Source organism: Astyanax mexicanus, chromosome 1 (assembly GCF_023375975.1).
Source record: "Astyanax mexicanus isolate ESR-SI-001 chromosome 1, AstMex3_surface, whole genome shotgun sequence".
In the NCBI taxonomy this organism is placed as follows: Eukaryota; Metazoa; Chordata; class Actinopteri; order Characiformes; family Acestrorhamphidae; genus Astyanax; species Astyanax mexicanus.
In genome coordinates this window covers 10,109,231-10,129,596 of record NC_064408.1, presented here as the reverse complement: position 1 = coordinate 10,129,596, position 20,366 = coordinate 10,109,231, and the positions used below count along the sequence as shown (strand labels likewise).

The window sequence follows — 20,366 nt, the reverse complement described above, 5'->3', positions numbered from 1 at the left end:
GCAGTTCTTACTCTGTAAGTACCCAGTAAGTACTCAGAAACAACAGAGAGCGGGCTGTATTATGTAGTGTGCAGTGTTCTGCAGTTCTTACTCTGTAAGTACCCAGTAAGTACTCAGAAACAACAGAGAGCGGGCTGTATTATGTAGTGTGCAGTGTTCTGCAGTTCTTACTCTGTAAGTACCCAGTAAGTACTCAGAAACAACAGAGAGCGGGCTGTATTATGTAGTGTGCAGTGTTCTGCAGTTCTTACTCTGTAAGTACCCAGTAAGTACTCAGAAACAACAGAGAGCGGGCTGTATTATGTAGTGTGCAGTGTTCTACAGTTCTTACTCTGTAAGTACCCAGTAAGTACTCAGAAACAACAGAGAGCGGGCTGTATTATGTAGTGTGCAGTGTTCTGCAGTTCTTACTCTGTAAGTACCCAGTAAGTACTCAGAAACAACAGAGAGCATGCTGTATTATGTAGTGTGCAGTGTTCTGCAGTTCTTACTCTGTAAGTACATACCACTGAGACCAATTTTTTGTTAAATCTTAATAAAAGCAAAAACAATCTGTACAACAATACATAACATTAAACTTATTTATTTATTTATTTACAATCATCATTGATTATATGTTTCTTTTAGGTAAAATGTTATATTTTTTGTTCTTCTTGATCTTCTTCTTCTTGTGCTTTTCCTTTTTTTCGTCTATCAGAAAGCAGGATGCGGAATCTTCTGCCCCTCTCCATCCTGCTTTTGTCCATAAGAAAAAAAAAATGAATAAGTTTACTTTTTAGATGCAATTATATGTATCATTAATTTCAAAGAATGTCACACAAGTTTTTAGCCTTTAGCAAATACTCATTGTGCATTTATAAAGTATATATATATATATATATATATATATATATATATATATATATATATATATATATATATATATATATATAAACATACAGTTGGAAGTTTACATACACTCATGGACACAAATATCATGGAAATGTTTGCAAATACAGATTTACACATGAGTGATCACAAAAATTATGCAAGATAGTTTTGTCACTGGATCAGAAATAATTTAATTAATCAACTGGCCAATAGGAAAGTTATAATAGCATCATGCTTTTTGGCAGTTTTTTTTTTTGGCAATAGATACATTAAAAAAGGTAAAGGGAAAATGAAGAGAGTAGGAAAGCTCAGAATTCTGCGGCTGAACCTAAAACTATCAGCTACACTGCTGGAATAAGCAAGGCAACTTTTTAACACTCTGGCCTCAAACATACAGGAAACGTGTATTGTGCTTAAAAGTTGTATCTGTGCAAGGAAACCAACAAATTTAGCGACATCTACTACTTCAGCCAAGAATGATCAAAACTACAACCACACAGACACACGCAAAGGCAATGTGTTGACACGTCTCAGAAGTATAAACTTATATATGTATATACTACGTCTTGTCTCTTGAACCCAATATTGTGAGATGAGTATCTCGTCACACCTTTTGTGAGCAGTGAACACTGCACATACACATTCAGTGTGAAACAGCTTAGCATGGAGCAGCAGCAAAGATGCATTAGTTAACAGCTGTAGTAATTATCTGGCTAATATATCAGATTAATCTGACCACAAACAAACTGCTCCAGACCACAGGGCACCTAAAGAGGACTTGTGATTAGGAAGGTGTTGATAATGTTATGCTTGATCTGTGTATTTCTGCAACTGAAAGTGAGAGAGAATTTAAACGATTTAAACAATAATTTACACATGCACACGGAGACACACACACACCTGAAGGACCTGCAGCCATGTCAGGAACAGATGTTAATTTGTCCACATGTTCCTTCAAAACTGTGCATTCATCATGTAGGAATTTGATTTCCACCTTTAGCTTTGCCACCTCAACTAAAAACAAAAACAAAAGAAAGTACAACATGTTAAGAGTGTAAAACCTTGTGCTGCTTGAGAAAATGTTTTAGGCTAATGGATTAATAAAAGAGTCACACCCCTAATGTATGTATCAAGTTTGCTTTAGTTTAATAAATGGTTTCATTTATAATTACATATAAATTATACAGATGCAGTTAGTCACATTTAAGGGGGAGGGGGGATCACTGTTTGTAAAATGCCTGGATGATGGGGCAAAAATATATACAGTGCCTCAAATAGGGCAGTGCAACAAGATGATATGTTTCATTATGACAATAATGTCTATTGTTTAGTATTAAGGTCTATCATCTATATCGTTGCAAAATACAACTTATTTTTTTGTTGCCTGGGTGATGCACCAAGGCTAATAGGATAGAAATGGGATAATAGGACAGCCCTACATCAGGATAGAAATGTTTGATCAAATTGCAAGGCCCTACCTCCGAGTACTATTCAACCCCCTACAGATTTTGCAAGTTAAACAGTCACAATTAACATATAATCGTGAAATATGGCCTATACGTGGCCCTGGACATGTTAAATACACTGTAGCAAAAAAATTATTCTCTGTTAAATTCATTTTTGAAACATTTTGAAAAGTTAAAAATGGTCAATTATTATCCAACAATTCAAACCACCAGAATTATGTGTGGTTCCCTCAAGTTTTAAAATGTATTTGAGCTATTACAAACAATGAGCTTCACATGCTTGGATTAATTTTTTTTCTGACTACAAAAGCCCCTCCCTAAACAAAATAACAGCACTCATACATGGTAAGCATGGAAAACACTTGTCACAGATAAAACCTTGGAGGGTCACAAGGCTGGCAAGGGCTATAAAACCCTTTCAATGAGTTGGGCCTTTATGTCTTTGCTGTCGGGAGCATCATCCAGAAGTGGAAGGATTATGTAGCTACTTTTAACCTTACATGCCCTGGACAGCCTTTCAAAGTTTCCTCCTGTGCAGAGATCAGTCTTGTCTAAATGGTCATGGCTAGCTAATGGTGGTGGGGACATTGGTTTCAAAAAATACCATAAGTAATGAATTACATCACAATAGTTCCAAGCAAAATACTTAACATAAAGTCTTATAGTGACAATATATGTAATGGACTACCTTAGAAGGGAAACTAGTCAAGCATGTTCGTATAGATATCTATCCAAAGCCAAAACTATTAATACATTACCTTTAACCTTTTGATGCGCAACACAGGTTTACAATAAATTAATTTAAATTTAAATTAATTTAATCATTCAGTATTCAGTATTTTGGATCATAGTGCATCCTTATTTTATTTTTTATTTTCTTACTTTTTTAATAAAAGCTCTTTTTGTATCACTACTCCTCTAATGTGCAACATGGGTCAAAAATGGCCAGCAAGATATATCATAGAACCCATAGAAATCACAGCAGATGTATAATATTCGGTTGCTGCATTTCAATTTATATAATATCCACTGTCACCTTGGCTGCTTGACCTGCTTCTTTCTTGTCTTGATGCTTCATCCTTGGTCACACCTGTCTCTTCATTGTCCACATATTTTTGAGGAAGAAGTCTTTTTGGTCTTTCCATCTTAGGGCACAGAGTAAAAATGTTCATGAAATTTGTAAATGAAAACAAAAAATATACTGTTTTGTCAAAAACCTATTTAACATTCATTTTTTTGTTGTTGTGCAGTAATTTTGTAGATCATAGATATGAGACTGTATAAACATACATAGTTTGAATCAGAACTGAAAATAATTATTGAATTAAATTATTATTAACACTACATTTTTTGTTGTTGATACTTATGTGTACTAAATAAGGGTATGTTGTTTGACGGTTGTGTATTATTATTAATATTAGTGCATATTTCATATTGTAAGACTGCACCCTTAACTTTAATATTAGTTAGGATGTCTGAATCATTAATTGAAAATACTTTTATTTAGAAATGTATGTAACTTTATTAAATAATTAAATAAATGTTGGATGAACGAACTATTTTACAAAAAATGTTTGATTAAATAAATTTTACAATAATAAAGATGTGTAAAATAAAGAGCAGTGCATTTATAAAAAAGAGAAGCTCAAAAATGGTAGTATATTAAAATTATTATAAAACACAATACATTAATAAGTATGAAATACACAAAGTTAAATTACTGCATTAATATGTGAATGATAATTTGTTATAATAATAGTAGGAAACATTGTGTTTTTCTGAACATATTTTCTGCAGACTAAACATAACAATACAATATTTAAATGTAATTTGATATTATGTTAAAAATCCATCAGGTCTAGTGCATTTCATATACTGTAATGTTACAAAACAATCCAAATAAGCCAATATTTAAAATAATAAACTGAATGAAGGAAAGGTTGAAATTAAATAATCCCTGATTATCTACACATAAATGAATTGCAAACCAAATTAACCAGCTGAGGATCTAACAATCATGGCTGGGTTTAAGATCATTAAGTCTGATGTTCTTAATGTTAAGATGCTTTTGGAAAACAGATCATTATAAGTTCTATATACCATAACTGTAAATATTAAAAAGAAAATCCTGCATAAACATGACCTAGACGTATTGTTAAACTATCAATTAATATGTAATTATTAAGTATTAATGAGTAGAGCAGACCATCATGGATCAATATTAATAATAATAATAATAATAATAATAATAATAATAATAATAATAATAATAATATTACTCTACTAACATTACTAACTATGAAACTTTTTAATGGATTCAAAGGGTGCATTTTCCGATCCTATGGCCGTCACAAAAAAAAATAGCTTTATATTTTGCTTCTTGTTTGAGCAGACCGCTCTATTGGACATTCTCAGTACCACCTTAAATTGCGCAACATACTTTCTATTCCTGCAGCAATATTTAAGGTGGAATGGGGGAAAATGATGCGCCACTTAAGGTGTAACAGGGTATTTGAACAAAAAAAAAACTCACGACAGCCTTGTTATTTTCTTTGAAGTAATTTTGTTATGAACCCTATAGCTTCAGTTAACCTAGCTATCACTACAAATCCATGCTGTCGGGAGCAGAGCAAAAAACGTTGCTGAGGAGCTGTGTGTTGACCAGCTAGAGGATTTATAATTTAAACTAGTTAAGCTAAGATTGGTAACATCTATGTATGTTGACTTAAAATCAATAAACCCTATTATGCATATCAATATTAATGTATCATATCATATTCCACCTTACCTCGCTCCATGCTTAACAGCCAGTGTTGTAGTACAAACAGTTAACCAAGTGAACTAAGTTTAAATTCTCAGTACTCCACCTACTGGAAGGGAGGTTTAGCAATACTGCTAGCTTGTAATGCTTTCAAATTTTTTTGTCGCAAACCAATTCCAAGGTACCTATAACTAGTCTACAAAGTAAATAAAATAACAGTAAAACAGAAAAAAACATTTTCTAAATAAATAATTAGTAAAATAAATACAAAAAATGTTGACCCATCTTGACAATATCACTTAATTAAGTATTGGGTTTGATCATTTGAACAAGGCATAAAATGAAATTATATTAATAATAATATTATTACAGTAATCATAATAAAAACGTATTATTATTATTATTATTATTATTATTATTATTATTATTTTATATTTAACTATATATATATATATTATTATATATTCAAATTTTGTTTTATTTAAAAGGGTATAAGTGCTTTGATATGCTATATTATTGTTATGTTTGTCACATTTAATCGTCTTAAAATTACAATAATATTGTTTTTCGTAATAATGTATTTGACAAAACATCGTCCACAAAAATGTTATTATGAAACACATATGCATGTATTACTTTTTGTTTGACAGCAACAAATTAAAAGAAAATATATTATGGCCAATTAGACATTTACGAGAGTAAATGTGAATGCAGCAGGAAATGACGTCAGGACCGCAGGAGTTGTTTGGAAAACTGAGTGGCACAAAGCGAGGGAGCCAGCAGCCGTGAAAAAAGGAGACACGAAAGGAAAAAGGTAAAATCAGTTTAGGTTAACTATCTATCATTGACATGAGTAAAGCGTTACTTACTGGAATTATATCGCGGTCACGCCATCTGCACTTAGAAAACGCTCGGTCGCGCTATCTACACCGAGAACTGGAGTGCGCGTCTAAGCCGTGTATTACGGTAGCCGCGTGCACAGCGCACCCGGAGGAGCAGAGACTGGCGCTTCTCGTGCAGAGACTTAAAATGGAACAGAGACTAGTTTTACACCCAAATAAACATGATTTAATGAGGGATAATCCACAAATATACACCAGAAAGACCACTGCTTATCTGTAGAGCAGTGTAACGTTTTGGAAAAAGAGCTATTAAATAAGCAAATCAAATTAATATCATATCACAGCACTAAATTCTTAGTGATCTTTTTCTCATATATCCCAGATAAATGTTTGAAGTGATATTACCGTATCATTTTGGAGTAATTTGATACCAAAAATGTCCATTCGTTTTTTTTTTAAAGATATTTCGGGGCTATAAAACCAAAAAAAAAATCTAATTGTTATCATATTAGACAATGAAATCCGTGAAGAAGACATTCCATACTGTTAATGTTATTCATGTCAAGTGATATTACTGTAAATTTTTAGAGTAAAATATATTTAGAGAAAAATATCTAATCTAATCAAATTGTTATCCAATGCTACCAAGACAGCCTTAAAGAACACATTCCATACTAATAATGACATGAATAACAAAGAATATTACTGTATCATTTTGGAGTAATTGGATACCAAACTTAAGAAAAAATGTCCAATCGCTTTAGCATAAACCACATTTCAAAGTCCTATAAAACCAGCAAATCAAATGGTTATCCAATGCTACCAAGACAGCCTTAAAGAAAACATTCCATACTAATAATAGATTGAGTAACAAAGAATATTACTGTATCATTTTGGAGTAATTGGATACCCAACTTAGGAAAAATGTCTATTCGGTTGTACTTAAACCACATTTCGGAGTCCTATAAAACCAGCAAATCAAATGGTTATCCAATGACACTCAGACAGTCTTGAAGAACACATTCCATACATTCCATTAATGGCATGAGTAACAAAGGATATTACTGTATCATTTTGGAGTAATTGAATACCAAACTTAGGAAAAATGTCTGTTCGCTTTTGCATAAACCACATTTCAAAGTCCTATAATACCAGCAAATCAAATTGTTATTCAAGGCACCAGAACAGTCTTGAAGAACACATTCCATGGAATGTGTTCTTTAAGACTGTCTTGGTGGTATTGGATAACATTTTGATTTTTTGGTTTTATAGGACTCCGAAATCCTTCCACTTCTGGATGATGCTCCCGACAGCAAAGACATAAAGGCCCAACTCATTGAAAGGGTTTTATAGCCCTTGCCAGCCTTGTGACCCTCCAGGGTTTTATCTGTGACAAGTGTTTTCCATGCTTACCATGTATGAGTGCTGTTCTTTTGTTTAGGGAGGGGCTTTTGTAGTCAGAAAAAAAATTAATCCAAGCATGTGAAGCTCATTGTTTGTAATAGCTCAAATACATTTTAAAACTTGAGGGAACCACACAGAATTCTGGTGGTTTGAATTGTTGGATAATAATTGACCATTTTTAACTTTTCAAAATGTTTCAAAATGAATTTAACAGAGAATTTTTTTTTTGCTACAGTGTATTTAACATGTCCAGGGCCACGTATAGGCCATATTTCACGATTATATGTTAATTGTGACTGTTTAACTTGCAAAATCTGTAGGGGGTTGAATAGTACTCGGAGGTAGGGCCTTGCAATTTGATCAAACATTTCTATCCTGATGTAGGGCTGTCCTATTATCCCATTTCTATCCTATTAGCCTTGGTGCATCACCCAGGCAACAAAAAAATAAGTTGTATTTTGCAACGATATAGATGATAGACCTTAATACTAAACAATAGACATTTTTTTATTGTCATAATGAAACATATCATCTTGTTGCACTGCCCTATTTGAGGCACTGTATATATTTTTGCCCCATCATCCAGGCATTTTACAAACAGTGATCCCCCCTCCCCCTTAAATGTGACTAACTGCATCTGTATAATTTATATGTAATTATAAATGAAACCATTTATTAAACTAAAGCAAACTTGATACATACATTAGGGGTGTGACTCTTTTATTAATCCATTAGCCTAAAACATTTTCTCAAGCAGCACAAGGTTTTACACTCTTAACATGTTGTACTTTCTTTTGTTTTTGTTTTTAGTTGAGGTGGCAAAGCTAAAGGTGGAAATCAAATTCCTACATGATGAATGCACAGTTTTGAAGGAACATGTGGACAAATTAACATCTGTTCCTGACATGGCTGCAGGTCCTTCAGGTGTGTGTGTGTCTCCGTGTGCATGTGTAAATTATTGTTTAAATCGTTTAAATTCTCTCTCACTTTCAGTTGCAGAAATACACAGATCAAGCATAACATTATCAACACCTTCCTAATCACAAGTCCTCTTTAGGTGCCCTGTGGTCTGGAGCAGTTTGTTTGTGGTCAGATTAATCTGATATATTAGCCAGATAATTACTACAGCTGTTAACTAATGCATCTTTGCTGCTGCTCCATGCTAAGCTGTTTCACACTGAATGTGTATGTGCAGTGTTCACTGCTCACAAAAGGTGTGACGAGATACTCATCTCACAATATTGGGTTCAAGAGACAAGACGTAGTATATACATATATAAGTTTATACCTCTGAGACGTGTCAACACATTGCCTTTGCGTGTGTCTGTGTGGTTGTAGTTTTGATCATTCTTGGCTGAAGTAGTAGATGTCGCTAAATTTGTTGGTTTCCTTGCACAGATACAACTTTTAAGCACAATACACGTTTCCTGTATGTTTGAGGCCAGAGTGTTAAAAAGTTGCCTTGCTTATTCCAGCAGTGTAGCTGATAGTTTTAGGTTCAGCCGCAGAATTCTGAGCTTTCCTACTCTCTTCATTTTCCCTTTACCTTTTTTAATGTATCTATTGCCAAAAAAAACTGCCAAAAAGCATGATGCTATTATAACTTTCCTATTGGCCAGTTGATTAATTAAATTATTTCTGATCCAGTGACAAAACTATCTTGCATAATTTTTGTGATCACTCATGTGTAAATCTGTATTTGCAAACATTTCCATGACATTTGTGTCCATGAGTGTATGTAAACTTCCAACTGTATGTTTATATATATATATATATATATATATATATATATATATATATATATATATATATATATACAGTGAGTCCAAGAAGTATTTGATCCCTTGCTGATTTTCTTCGTTGGCCCACTAATAAAGACATGATCATTCTATACTTTTAATGGTAGATGTATTCTTACATGGAGAGACAGAATATTAAAAAGAAAATCCAGAAAAGAAATCTAAGGAATATATATTAATTGATTTGTATTTCATGGAGTGAAATAAGTATTTGATCCCTTAGTATTCATTAGCAGTTCTGGCTTTTACAGACCAGTTAGACACTCCCAATCAACTTGTTACCTGACCTGAAGCCACCTGTTCTCCCTAATCACTTGTGTGAAAAACACCTGTCCACAGAATCAGACAGATCACACAGATTTCAAGTCTCCAACATGGGTAAAACCAAAGAGCTGTCACAGGACCTCAGAGTCAGAATTGTTGACCTTCACAAAGCTGGAAAGGGCTACAAAAAGATTAGTAAGGTGTTGGATGTGAAAGTAACAACTATTGGTGCAATTATCAGAAAGTTTAAAGAGTATAACATGACAATCAACAGACCTCGGCCCAGTGCTCCAAAGAAGATTTCGCCTCGTGGGGTGGCAATGATGCTGAGAACGGTCGGGAATTGTCCTGCAACCACTCGGCAGGAGTTAGCAAATGACCTGAAGGCAGCTGGGACCACAGTTTGCAAGGAAACAATTGGCAACACTTTGCGCAACAATGGATTCACATCCTGCAGTGCCCGAAAGGTACCCCTGCTGAAGAGAGCACATGTGGAGGCGCGCCTCAAGTATGCCAATGATCATTTGAAAGATGAACCAAGTTATTTGGAGAAGGTTTTGTGGTCAGACGAGACCAAAATTGAACTTTTTGGCGTCAACTCCACCCGCCATGTGTGGAGGAAGAAAAATGCTGCCTATGACCCCAAGAACACTGTGCCCACCGTCAAGCATGGAGGTGGAAGCATAATGTTTTGGGGGTGTTTCTCTGCCAAGGGTACAGGGCTACTTCACCGCATCACTGGGAAGATGGATGGAGCCATGTACCGCACAATCCTGAGGGACAACCTCCTCTCCTCTGCCAGGGATCTGAAAATGGGCCGTGGTTGGGTCTTCCAACATGATAACGACCCTAAACATACAGCAAAGGCAACAAAGGGTTGGCTCAAGAAAAATCACATTAAGGTCATGGAGTGGCCCAGCCAGTCGCCAGACCTCAATCCGATCGAAAATCTATGGAGGGAGCTGAAGGTCAGAGTTGCCAAGCGACAGCCCACCAACCTTCATGATTTAGAGAGGATCTGCAAAGAAGAGTGGGACAAAATTCCCCCTGGTGTGTGTGCTAAACTTGTGGTTAACTACAACAAACGTCTCACCGCTGTGCTTGCAAACAAAGGCTTTGCCACTAAGTATTGAGTGTGTTTGGCAAGAGGGATCAAATACTTATTTTCCTCATTGAAATACAAATTAATTAAAATATATTCTTTAAAATTATATTCTGGATTTTTGTCTTGATATTCTGTCTCTCCATGTTAGAATATATCTACTATTAAAAGTGCAGAAGGATAGTGTCTTTATTAGTGGGCCAACGAAGAAAATCAGCAAGGGATCAAATACTTCTTGGACTCACTGTATATATATATATATATATATATATATATATATATATATATATATATATACTTTATAAATGCACAATGAGTATTTGCTAAAGGCTAAAAACTTGTGTGACATGCTTTGAAATTAATGATACATATAATTGCATCTAAAAAGTAAACTTATTCTTTTTTTTTTCTTATGGACAAAAGCAGGATGGAGAGGGGCAGAAGATTCCGCATCCTGCTTTCTGATAGACGAAAAAAAGGAAAAGCACAAGAAGAAGAAGATCAAGAAGAACAAAAAATATAACATTTTACCTAAAAGAAACATATAATCAATGATGATTGTAAATAAATAAATAAATAAGTTTAATGTTATGTATTGTTGTACAGATTGTTTTTGCTTTTATTAAGATTTAACAAAAAATTGGTCTCAGTGGTATGTACTTACAGAGTAAGAACTGCAGAACACTGCACACTACATAATACAGCCCGCTCTCTGTTGTTTCTGAGTACTTACTGGGTACTTACAGAGTAAGAACTGCAGAACACTGCACACTACATAATACAGCCCGCTCTCTGTTGTTTCTGAGTACTTACTGGGTACTTACAGAGTAAGAACTGCAGAACACTGCACACTACATAATACAGCCCGCTCTCTGTTGTTTCTGAGTACTTACTGGGTACTTACAGAGTAAGAACTGCAGAACACTGCACACTACATAATACAGCCCGCTCTCTGTTGTTTCTGAGTACTTACTGGGTACTTACAGAGTAAGAACTGCAGAACACTGCACACTACATAATACAGCCCGCTCTCTGTTGTTTCTGAGTACTTACTGGGTACTTACAGAGTAAGAACTGCAGAACACTGCACACTACATAATACAGCCCGCTCTCTGTTGTTTCTGAGTACTTACAGAGTAAGTACTGCATACTTTCAGAGTAAGAACAGTAGAACTCGGTGAAGTGTGGGTTTAAAGTTCTTTTTAGAACAGGGGTTATAAAAAGCAGCTTTACAGGACAAGGTGTGCACCAGGACTCCAGGAGCAAGACAAAGGCAACAACGGTGAGAAGAGTCGAGCAGAAAAGGACTGAAGATGGAAACCTATCCACCATTATCCATTAAAATAAAACCTTGTGTTTTCTGTGTATTAAAAAATAAATTCCCTTTGAAATCTCAGCATTATCTTTTTATTCAAACTAATAAAATATATTAGAATGATAAGTCCCTTGGGTATGACTGGAATGAAACCTTTATAACTATCATGAACAAAATGTTTAAATAAGACACACATATATATACATACATTAATATTGCACCAGAAATTTAGGGAAAGTGCAGGCAATGACATATCCAGTTTTTTATACTGTTGTTCCTGGTAATTAATTTGTACCTACATTTAAGTACTAGGAGAACCACATAAGTATTTTAAATAAACTGATAAATACAGAAACGTTATACCATATGTTTTGGTAAAGTACACGGTAAGTGTCAGAAAGTTACCCAGTTGTTACTCTCTTGTTCCTGGTTCTTTCTGTGTTCTTTATTTATACTTACAGTTAAGTACCTGTAGGACCCGGTAAGTATGTTGAATGTACCCTGGTTCATACAGAGAACTTACACCGTAAGTAAAGGGTACATACAGAGAACTTACACCGTAAGTAATGGGTACTTACCCTCTAAAACGCGGGCTGTATTATAAAGCGTTACCCCTGATGATTTAATGCCCTGTGTTTCAGTGAGATTAATAGAGATTTAATACTAATCCTTCAAAGATGAACTGACTGCCTGATTCTTCCCTTATGGACTGAACTCAATCCCCCCCTCAGCCGCTCTCTCTGGACACGTTTCTTCATGCCCACACCCTTTCACTTTCATGCTGCCAACTCCCTTTTGGACCAATAATAGTACACAGCCTCCTCTAATCACTTGACATGAAACAATGTTCCAGTGATCTGCCAAGTTTCTGAGGAAAAAGATGATGTGGAGATAACTGGACCAGCATTCCACACAATAAATCATTTTCTTGCAGGTGAATAACACTGGTACATGAGGCCAACACCTGGCATAAGGTGCTATAAACACCTTTTCATTTAGTATTTCTTTATTCTATGAAAACTATAAAGGGACACATATGGAATTATGTGGTAAACAGTAAGAAATGTTTTGTCCTTCACATTAATCCCCTGATCTAAACCTGATGAACTGAGATGGTGATTTGAGGTTGTTCAGCACCTCTAGGAACTCCTTCAAGGCAGGAATTCAGTTCAATTCAGTACAGGGGTTGGACAATGAAATTGAAACACCTGTCATTTTAGTGTGGGAGGTTTCATGGCTAAATTGGAGCAGCCTGGTGGCCAATCTTCATTAATTGCACATTATTGCACCAGTAAGAGCAGAGTGTGAAGCTTCAATTAGCAGGGTAAGAGCACAGTTCTGCTCAAAATATTGCAATGCACACAACATTATGGGTGACATACCAGAGTTCAAAAGAGGACAAATTGTTGGTGCACGTCTTGCTGGCACATCTTTGACCAAGACAGCAAGTCTTTGTGATGCATCAAGAGCCACGGTATCCAGGGTAATGTCAGCATACCACCAAGAAGGACCAACCACATCCAACAGGATTAACTGTGGACGCAAAAGGAAGCTGTCTGAAAGGGATGTTCGGGTGCTAACCTGGATTGTATCCAAAAAACATAAAACCACGGCTGAACAAATCACGGCAGAATTCAATGTGCACCACAACTCTCCTGTTTCCACCAGAACTGTCCGTCACCACAATAAATTATTGTGGTCTAAAACCAGGTGTTTCAGCTTCATTGTGCAACACCTGTAGATGAACCTGCTCTTATAGCCTTCAACACTGAGGTCAGGCTATAGTTGACTGTTATATAACACATACACACCATAAATCCCAATAGAAGGCAGCAGCAGCTTGTGTGGACTGATTACACACTGGTGGTGAGTGAGACGCCCAATATGCAAATAGCATCACCAACATCATGTGAAAACCCCTGTATAATTGCTAAGTTGACTCTGTTCAACTAAAGAGTTAAACTGAGCATGTGCAGTAGTGCAGAGTAGTTGGCTTGGTCTAAACTACATTTAGTTAGACCAACTTTTAACAAGAAACTTGAGTTAGATGAGGTGGGTTGAGGTGAATAGTTTGATAGACAGTAGTCTACCATGCAATTCAATACTTTTTGTTCAGAAGACTAAGTAGTACAATTTTAAATTTAGTGGACACCTCTAGGATACATGCAGTTACTAAAAACCTGACACTCAGAGCAGCCTATACGTTTAAGGGACATACTATTAAGGGACAAATATGGAATTACGTAGTAAACAGTATAAAAGTATTTTTCCTCCACATTCATTTCCTGATCTAAACCTGATGAACTGAGAAGGTGATTTGAGGTAATTTATTTGGGATGAGCTGGAGCTTCACAGCATGAAGGAAAAACAGGAACTATTGTTCAGCACCTCCAGGAACTCCTTCAAGATGCTGAGAAAACTTAAATTATTATTTAAAAGTTACTTTATTTCAGTAATTCAGTTCAAAATGTGAAACTCAATTCTTATATAGGTGGATTACACACAGAATTATCTATTTTAAGTGTTTGTTTATTTTATTTCTATCATTATTTCATTATGATGTTGGCTTACAACCAATACAAAAATTCATACTATTCATACTACTTTTCATTCATACTATAAGCAGAGGGAAATCCATGGAGGGAAATCCATACTCTAGGCTAGCTTAGCCTTCTTCTAGCATACATTCTGACTGTGTTAAACCAATACATTGACCTTTTTGTGTCTTCAAAGCCTTCAGGACATGAAAACATCTCCTCAGATCCTACTTCTATAGTTCTGAGAAATTCAGAGAGCTCAGCACAATCCCAGCTGCTTCAGCCTTTTAGCAAATCAAGCAGAAAGGTCACCCCTTTATGGTTCCTCAAGACTCATTTTCCTTCTTTTACATAATTCTTTTGACTTGTAACACTCTTTTCATTAGACTCAGCACCTGGTTCAGCTTATGACGCCCTCAGGATGGGGCTGAGTAAGTCGAGTCAGGTGCGTTTTGTGCTGAGCTGTTTCTTGCATCATCTCAGATCATATTAGAAGGAATGGGCTGAGAGGAATGCTCATTTGACCCACCATGGGGAACTGCTTTTTCAGAACGTTCTGGAGAATGGAAAGCCCATTGTGAATCCAGTCACGGTGTATATCATCAGAATTAAGGGCTGTAATCCACACCGTGAGTCCCTTCACACCACCTCAAGCTCCATTCCATTCCAGTCCACCTTATGCTTATGAAACAATTGGGGAAACAATGAGGGAAATGGCTCCAGCGTAAAGTTTCGCAGTGTGAAAAATATCCTGCTGTTTTTCATGACTAACAGACATGCGAGAGCCAGCCCCCACCCAGCACAGCCTTCGTAGACTGGACTGTACATTGGTGCAGAGTTAGCGTCTCTTGTGTTCAGAGAAAACAACCAAGAAACCCCCCACTAATCACCCCAGCAACAATAATATCAACCCAGAGCTTTACCACTTGGAGCCAAAGATAAGGCACCAAAAGCCATCCTTCATTCTGACAGCCTTGTTTGGATGCCTCTGGGAGATCTGGACCGAGACCAAGAACACACACACTTTGCCCACCCCAATTAACCTCCATCTTATTTATGGCCCAGTGGCTCATTCACAGCACTTATACACATATTACACTGCAAAAACGCTGTGTTTGAGGGCGGGATGGGAAATGCTTGTCATTTTTTCTTGTCAAGATAAGTTTGGCTCAGGATTTCGCGAGCGTGCTAGCTTTAAAGACTGAAATAAGGCCGACGGCGCCTGAGATTTGACCATTCTCCATACAAAGAGACTGAGTCTGACCACCTGTGGACCACTAATATTGTTTTAGCCACGGATGTGAGGCAAAATGTGCAAACTCGAAGAGATGTGCTGTCAAATGTTGTTACTTTGATGATACTTTCATGAATCTTACCCAGAATAACCCATATGAGTCCCATATGAGAATAGATTGCAATATATTACAAAGGGTGCATGTAATATACTGCATTTTACAATTTCTTGGCACTGTTGGTAGACTTTTTGTTTTCCTACATTGTAAATAAATACTGAAGTGATCCATACTATGAAGGAACACAAAAGGAATCATGTAGTAACTTAAAAGTGTTAAACAAACCAAAATTTAGATGCTCTTATCTGGGGAGCTGTTAACTTGTGGTTTCTGAGGCTGGTCATTCTGATCTGAACTCTGAACTTATCCTGTACAACAGAGGAAACTCTTGCTCTTCCTTTCCTGGGGCGGTCCTGATGAGAGCCAGTTTCATCATAACATTTTTGATGGTCTTTGCAGGGACTGCACTTGAGGATACTTTCAAAAAGGTTCCAAAATGTTTCAAATTGACTGCCCTTCATTTCTTAAAGTATTTATTTCTTTACTTAGTTGAGTAGTTCTTGGCACAATATGGATTAAACCATCACTTAAATAGTGCTATTCACTGTATACCTGTAACTCTACCTCTTCACTACAACTGATGCTCTCAAACACATTAAGAAACAAGAAATTCAAGTAATTAACTCTTAAAAAGTTCAGCACAGCTGTTAACTGACATACAAAAGAGCTTCACTGTTCCTTATATCCCTGACCAGTGTTAATAGGATACAGTCCAGACATTTCTCTAAGCTTAGATGTTGTCAAAAGACAGTATAGTTGCCTAGAAAGTAGATCGATCTGTCTGAATGGCAGATCCAATAGGTGCCTGTATCAGTGGTTGGGTGATGAGGTCAAAGAGCATCAGGACTTATGACAGATTAAATGATCTTGTATCCACTACAGCAGGCGTTGGCAATAAATTTTGGCCATGGGCCAATGGAAAAAAACGGCTTTATAAGGAGATAGGGAGCCCAAGAACGGGTGAAAAAACAAGAAAGGGCAGAAACTAAAGTCACGCTGAGAGCGACAGAGAGACAGGGATGAAATTTACACAAAAGCTCATCAGAGAAGCATTTTATTTATTTATTTTTTCATCATCGTTCATTATAGTTCAAACAAACTTTACGGGCCAGATGATTCATGCTTGCATGCCACATCCGGCCTACTGGCCTCCTATTGCCGAACCCTGTACTTTTTTTGGAAATACTTACCTAATAGCAGTGAATTTATTAATGAGGAGACCAGGAGACCATTCAATGGCTGAAATTTGAATGGTAGTACATGTTACGCTCAACGTGGTGTCTGTTTATGGATAAAATCCCAGGTTGGTTTGAAAGGCAAAGGGGGATTAGTGTGCTAGTGGTGAAGTCCCCCACCGTTGTGGAGATCTGCGCAAGCGCAGTGACCATTATTGAGTCAAACATTACAAACTATTCAATCAGATGTTATCATTGATGAAAAATATGTTGTTGAAACTGTAAGCTGACCTTCAGTTTCCAGTATTTTAGTCTCTATCTATTCAAACAGATAGAAGGCTGCTCACTTACCTATAAGGATTTGCATGTAGATTCAGCTTCTAATGGAACAATGGCAGACTGTTTCCAATAATACGGCCAGTAACTGTGTACGTTAAAGTTTATTTGGGAGGAAATACACTATTCCATTCAGTATCAATACACTGTTTGTTTCCTGCTGGCCTATAGTGCTATTTGTACATAGTCACTGATTCCCCTCATTATAAGTGTGTGGAATCCAGCTGAACCTCTCTCAGATACTGCGTAACCTCTGGAATGCTTATCACAGCCACCCAAACATCTGTCTCTGACAGCTGCATGTGTGAGGAGATCTGTACAAATCCTCACTTAAGAAATTCACAATTCCTGAGCTCAGTCCAAACACACGAGAGCTGCTCAGACCCACACTGTGCTGAAGGCCTGAAGGCCCTGAAGAACTGTTCCTCAGCTTTATCTCCTGAACAGGATTTAGCAGTGAGGCTCTTTTCACATTTTATGGCCTAAGCATAAATATGTCTTACTTTAAATATAAAACAATGTGCGAATTATTTTGAAATCTGTATTAATTTACTTGATCTGTGGCCCTCGATCAGACATATCTAGTGAAAAGCAAAGGCATTACAAAAAAGTCAATTTAATCTGATTAGAAAATAATTCAGTTAAAAAATACTGTAATTTCGTTTTGCATTTATACTGTGAAACCTACACACACTGCAGATTCATACCGCATAACAACAATTCAGCATTTTTTTTTTCTGGATAAAAAAGACACACTGTAAATTCATACTGGATTATAATCACTGAATTTGTTACAGTAATGATTAAAAAAACTAAACACACTACCACAGATTCATACTGGATAACAATTACTATGCAATCATTTATTGTCTGGCTAAAAATTACTCTACAGATTCATATTGGATCATAATCACTGAAAGTGTTACAGCAAAATTGTAAAAACTACATACTGCAGATTCATACTGGATCATAATCACTGAAAGTATTACAGCAAAATTGTTAAAACTACATACTGCAGATTCATACTGGATCATAATCACTGAAAGTATTACAGCAAAATTGTAAAAACTACACACTGCAGATTCATACTGGATCATAACCACTGAAATTGTTACAGTAGTGATATAAAAACTACACACTGCAGATTCATACTGGATCATAACCACTGAAAGTATTATGTTACAGTAATTATATAAATTCTAAACACACTGCAGATTCATACTGGATAACAATTACTCTGCAATAATTTATTTTCATGCTAAAAATGACATTGCAGTTTCATACTGGATCATAATTACTGAAATTGTTACAGTAATGATGTGAAAACTAAACACATTCATACTGGATAACAATTACTCTGCAATCATTTATCGTCTGGCTAAAAATTAGACTACAGGTTCATACCGGATCATAATCTCTGAAAGTCTTACAGCAATGATGTAAAAACTACACACACTGCAAGATCATACTGGCTTATGATAACTGAAATTGTCACAGTAATGATGTAAAAACTACACACACTGCAAATTCATACTGGTTTATAATCACTGAAATTGTTATAGTAATTATGTAAAAACATATTATATGTTTTAACTGTCAGACTATAAAAAAACTATGAACTCTTATGATTCATACTGGATGACAATCACTTTACAATTGCTTCTGTCAGACTGTAATGCCTGCACACACCACAGATTCATACTGGATTTAAAACACTTTGCAGTTAGTACTGTCAGAGTGTTTTCTAGATCCATTTCATTTTAGCCATTTTTGCTTCTGTGAGACTGTTAAAACTATTCATATTTAAGATTCATACCGGAGTCAAATCACTGTTCTATAATTATGATCAAACTGTGTAAAATACAGATTCATACTGGATCGTAATCACTCCACAATAAGACTGAAGAAAAAAACTATATACACTCCAAGATTGATTCTGAATAAAAATTCCACTGATTATTAATCTTAGACTATAAAAGTTGGATTCAAATTATTAATTTTCCAGGAACCACTTTAATTATGAAACTTTACCAGGTAAAACTAGGGTGGAGGCTTTATTTGCCCTCTTGTGACGTTGATACTGAGCTGTTTAGTAAAGTTTAGAGGAAGTGTTCGAGTCTTCAGGGACACTCAGGAGTCAGACGGACGCTCGGACATGCTAATCATCTATTGTTCGCTGCTGTATGGCTAAATAATGTCAAGTGCAGGGATTGATAGCTTCCTAAAAATGAACTGATTTGTTTTTTTCTGCGTGTGTGTGTGTGTGTGTGTGTGTGTGTGGGGCGGATCTCCCGAGTTAAAGCTCCACACCCTTGTATAGATCTTTTTGCTCTGGACTATTCCTGCAACAACAATAGCTGGGTGAGGTTTCCCCTTTTGTGCTCTTACACTAATCACTTTCCAAAACCGCTCTGAGACGGACTGTGCTAACTGATTAAAGTACAATAAATCATATTTTCACGTTCAGACACAAATCACTGAGGTCTGCTGCTCACACGGCCTGTCAGGCTGTGAGGTGAAGGAAGTACAGTGCAATTAATTACATGTTTCAGGCATTTTTGTGGCTTGCAACTTTTTTACATTTTGTTTGCAGTTTGCCACAAACAGTGCATGCAACACAGCAAACATGTGGAAGAAGGTGCTGAGGTCAGATGAGACCAAAATTGAACATTTTGGCCTAAATGCAAAGCGCTGTGTGTGGTGGAAAAGTAATCACCCTGAACATTGTAATCACCACTGTGAAACATGGTGGTGGGAGCATCATGCTGTTGTAATGCTTTCCTTCAGGAGGGACATGAAAATGTATGGAGCTAAATAAAGTGGACACAGTGGATCAACACCAGCAGATGACATGTCTCTCCAAACCATCACTGATCATCAGTAAATTTTACATTTCATTTGTAAATCAAGGGAGCAGAGTCTGGAGGAAGAGTGGAGAGAGACACACAGTCCAAACTGCTTGAGGTCTAGTGTGAAGTTTCAACAATCAGTGATGGTTTGGAGAGACATGTCATCTGCTGGTGTTGATCCACTGTGTTTTATTATCAAGTCCAAAGTCAGTGCAGTTTTGTTTTCCAACAAAATCTTATAGCACTTCATGCTTCCCTCTGCTACTGACAACGTTTATGGAAATGTGGATTTCA

General features: G+C 36.2%; 1 protein-coding gene and 2 long non-coding RNA genes across 7 annotated transcripts in view; 2 read left to right on the top strand and 1 right to left on the bottom strand.

Moving 5' to 3' along the window:
- Positions 1–20,366, top strand: part of tek (TEK tyrosine kinase, endothelial) — a 66,376-nt gene that overhangs the window by 9,705 nt on the left and 36,305 nt on the right. The window lies entirely within an intron of this gene.
- On the bottom strand, positions 556–6,201 carry LOC111194766 (uncharacterized). 3 transcript variants are annotated; one of them, XR_007424505.1, is made up of 4 exons: positions 5,967–6,201; positions 3,373–3,481; positions 1,771–1,884; positions 556–732 (listed from the first exon to the last, which is right to left on the bottom strand). It is a non-coding gene; the product is annotated as an uncharacterized LOC111194766 (long non-coding RNA). The 3 variants fall into 3 exon arrangements; XR_007424501.1 differs by lacking the exon at positions 5,967–6,201 and adding an exon at positions 5,125–5,241 and having other exon boundaries at positions 556–735; XR_007424500.1 differs by lacking the exon at positions 5,967–6,201 and adding an exon at positions 5,125–5,241.
- LOC125781267 (uncharacterized) lies at positions 5,797–11,099 on the top strand. Of its 2 annotated transcripts, none has more exons than XR_007424487.1 (3): positions 5,797–5,911; positions 8,154–8,267; positions 10,935–11,099. It is a non-coding gene; the product is annotated as an uncharacterized LOC125781267 (long non-coding RNA). The 2 variants fall into 2 exon arrangements; XR_007424491.1 differs by having other exon boundaries at positions 10,932–11,099.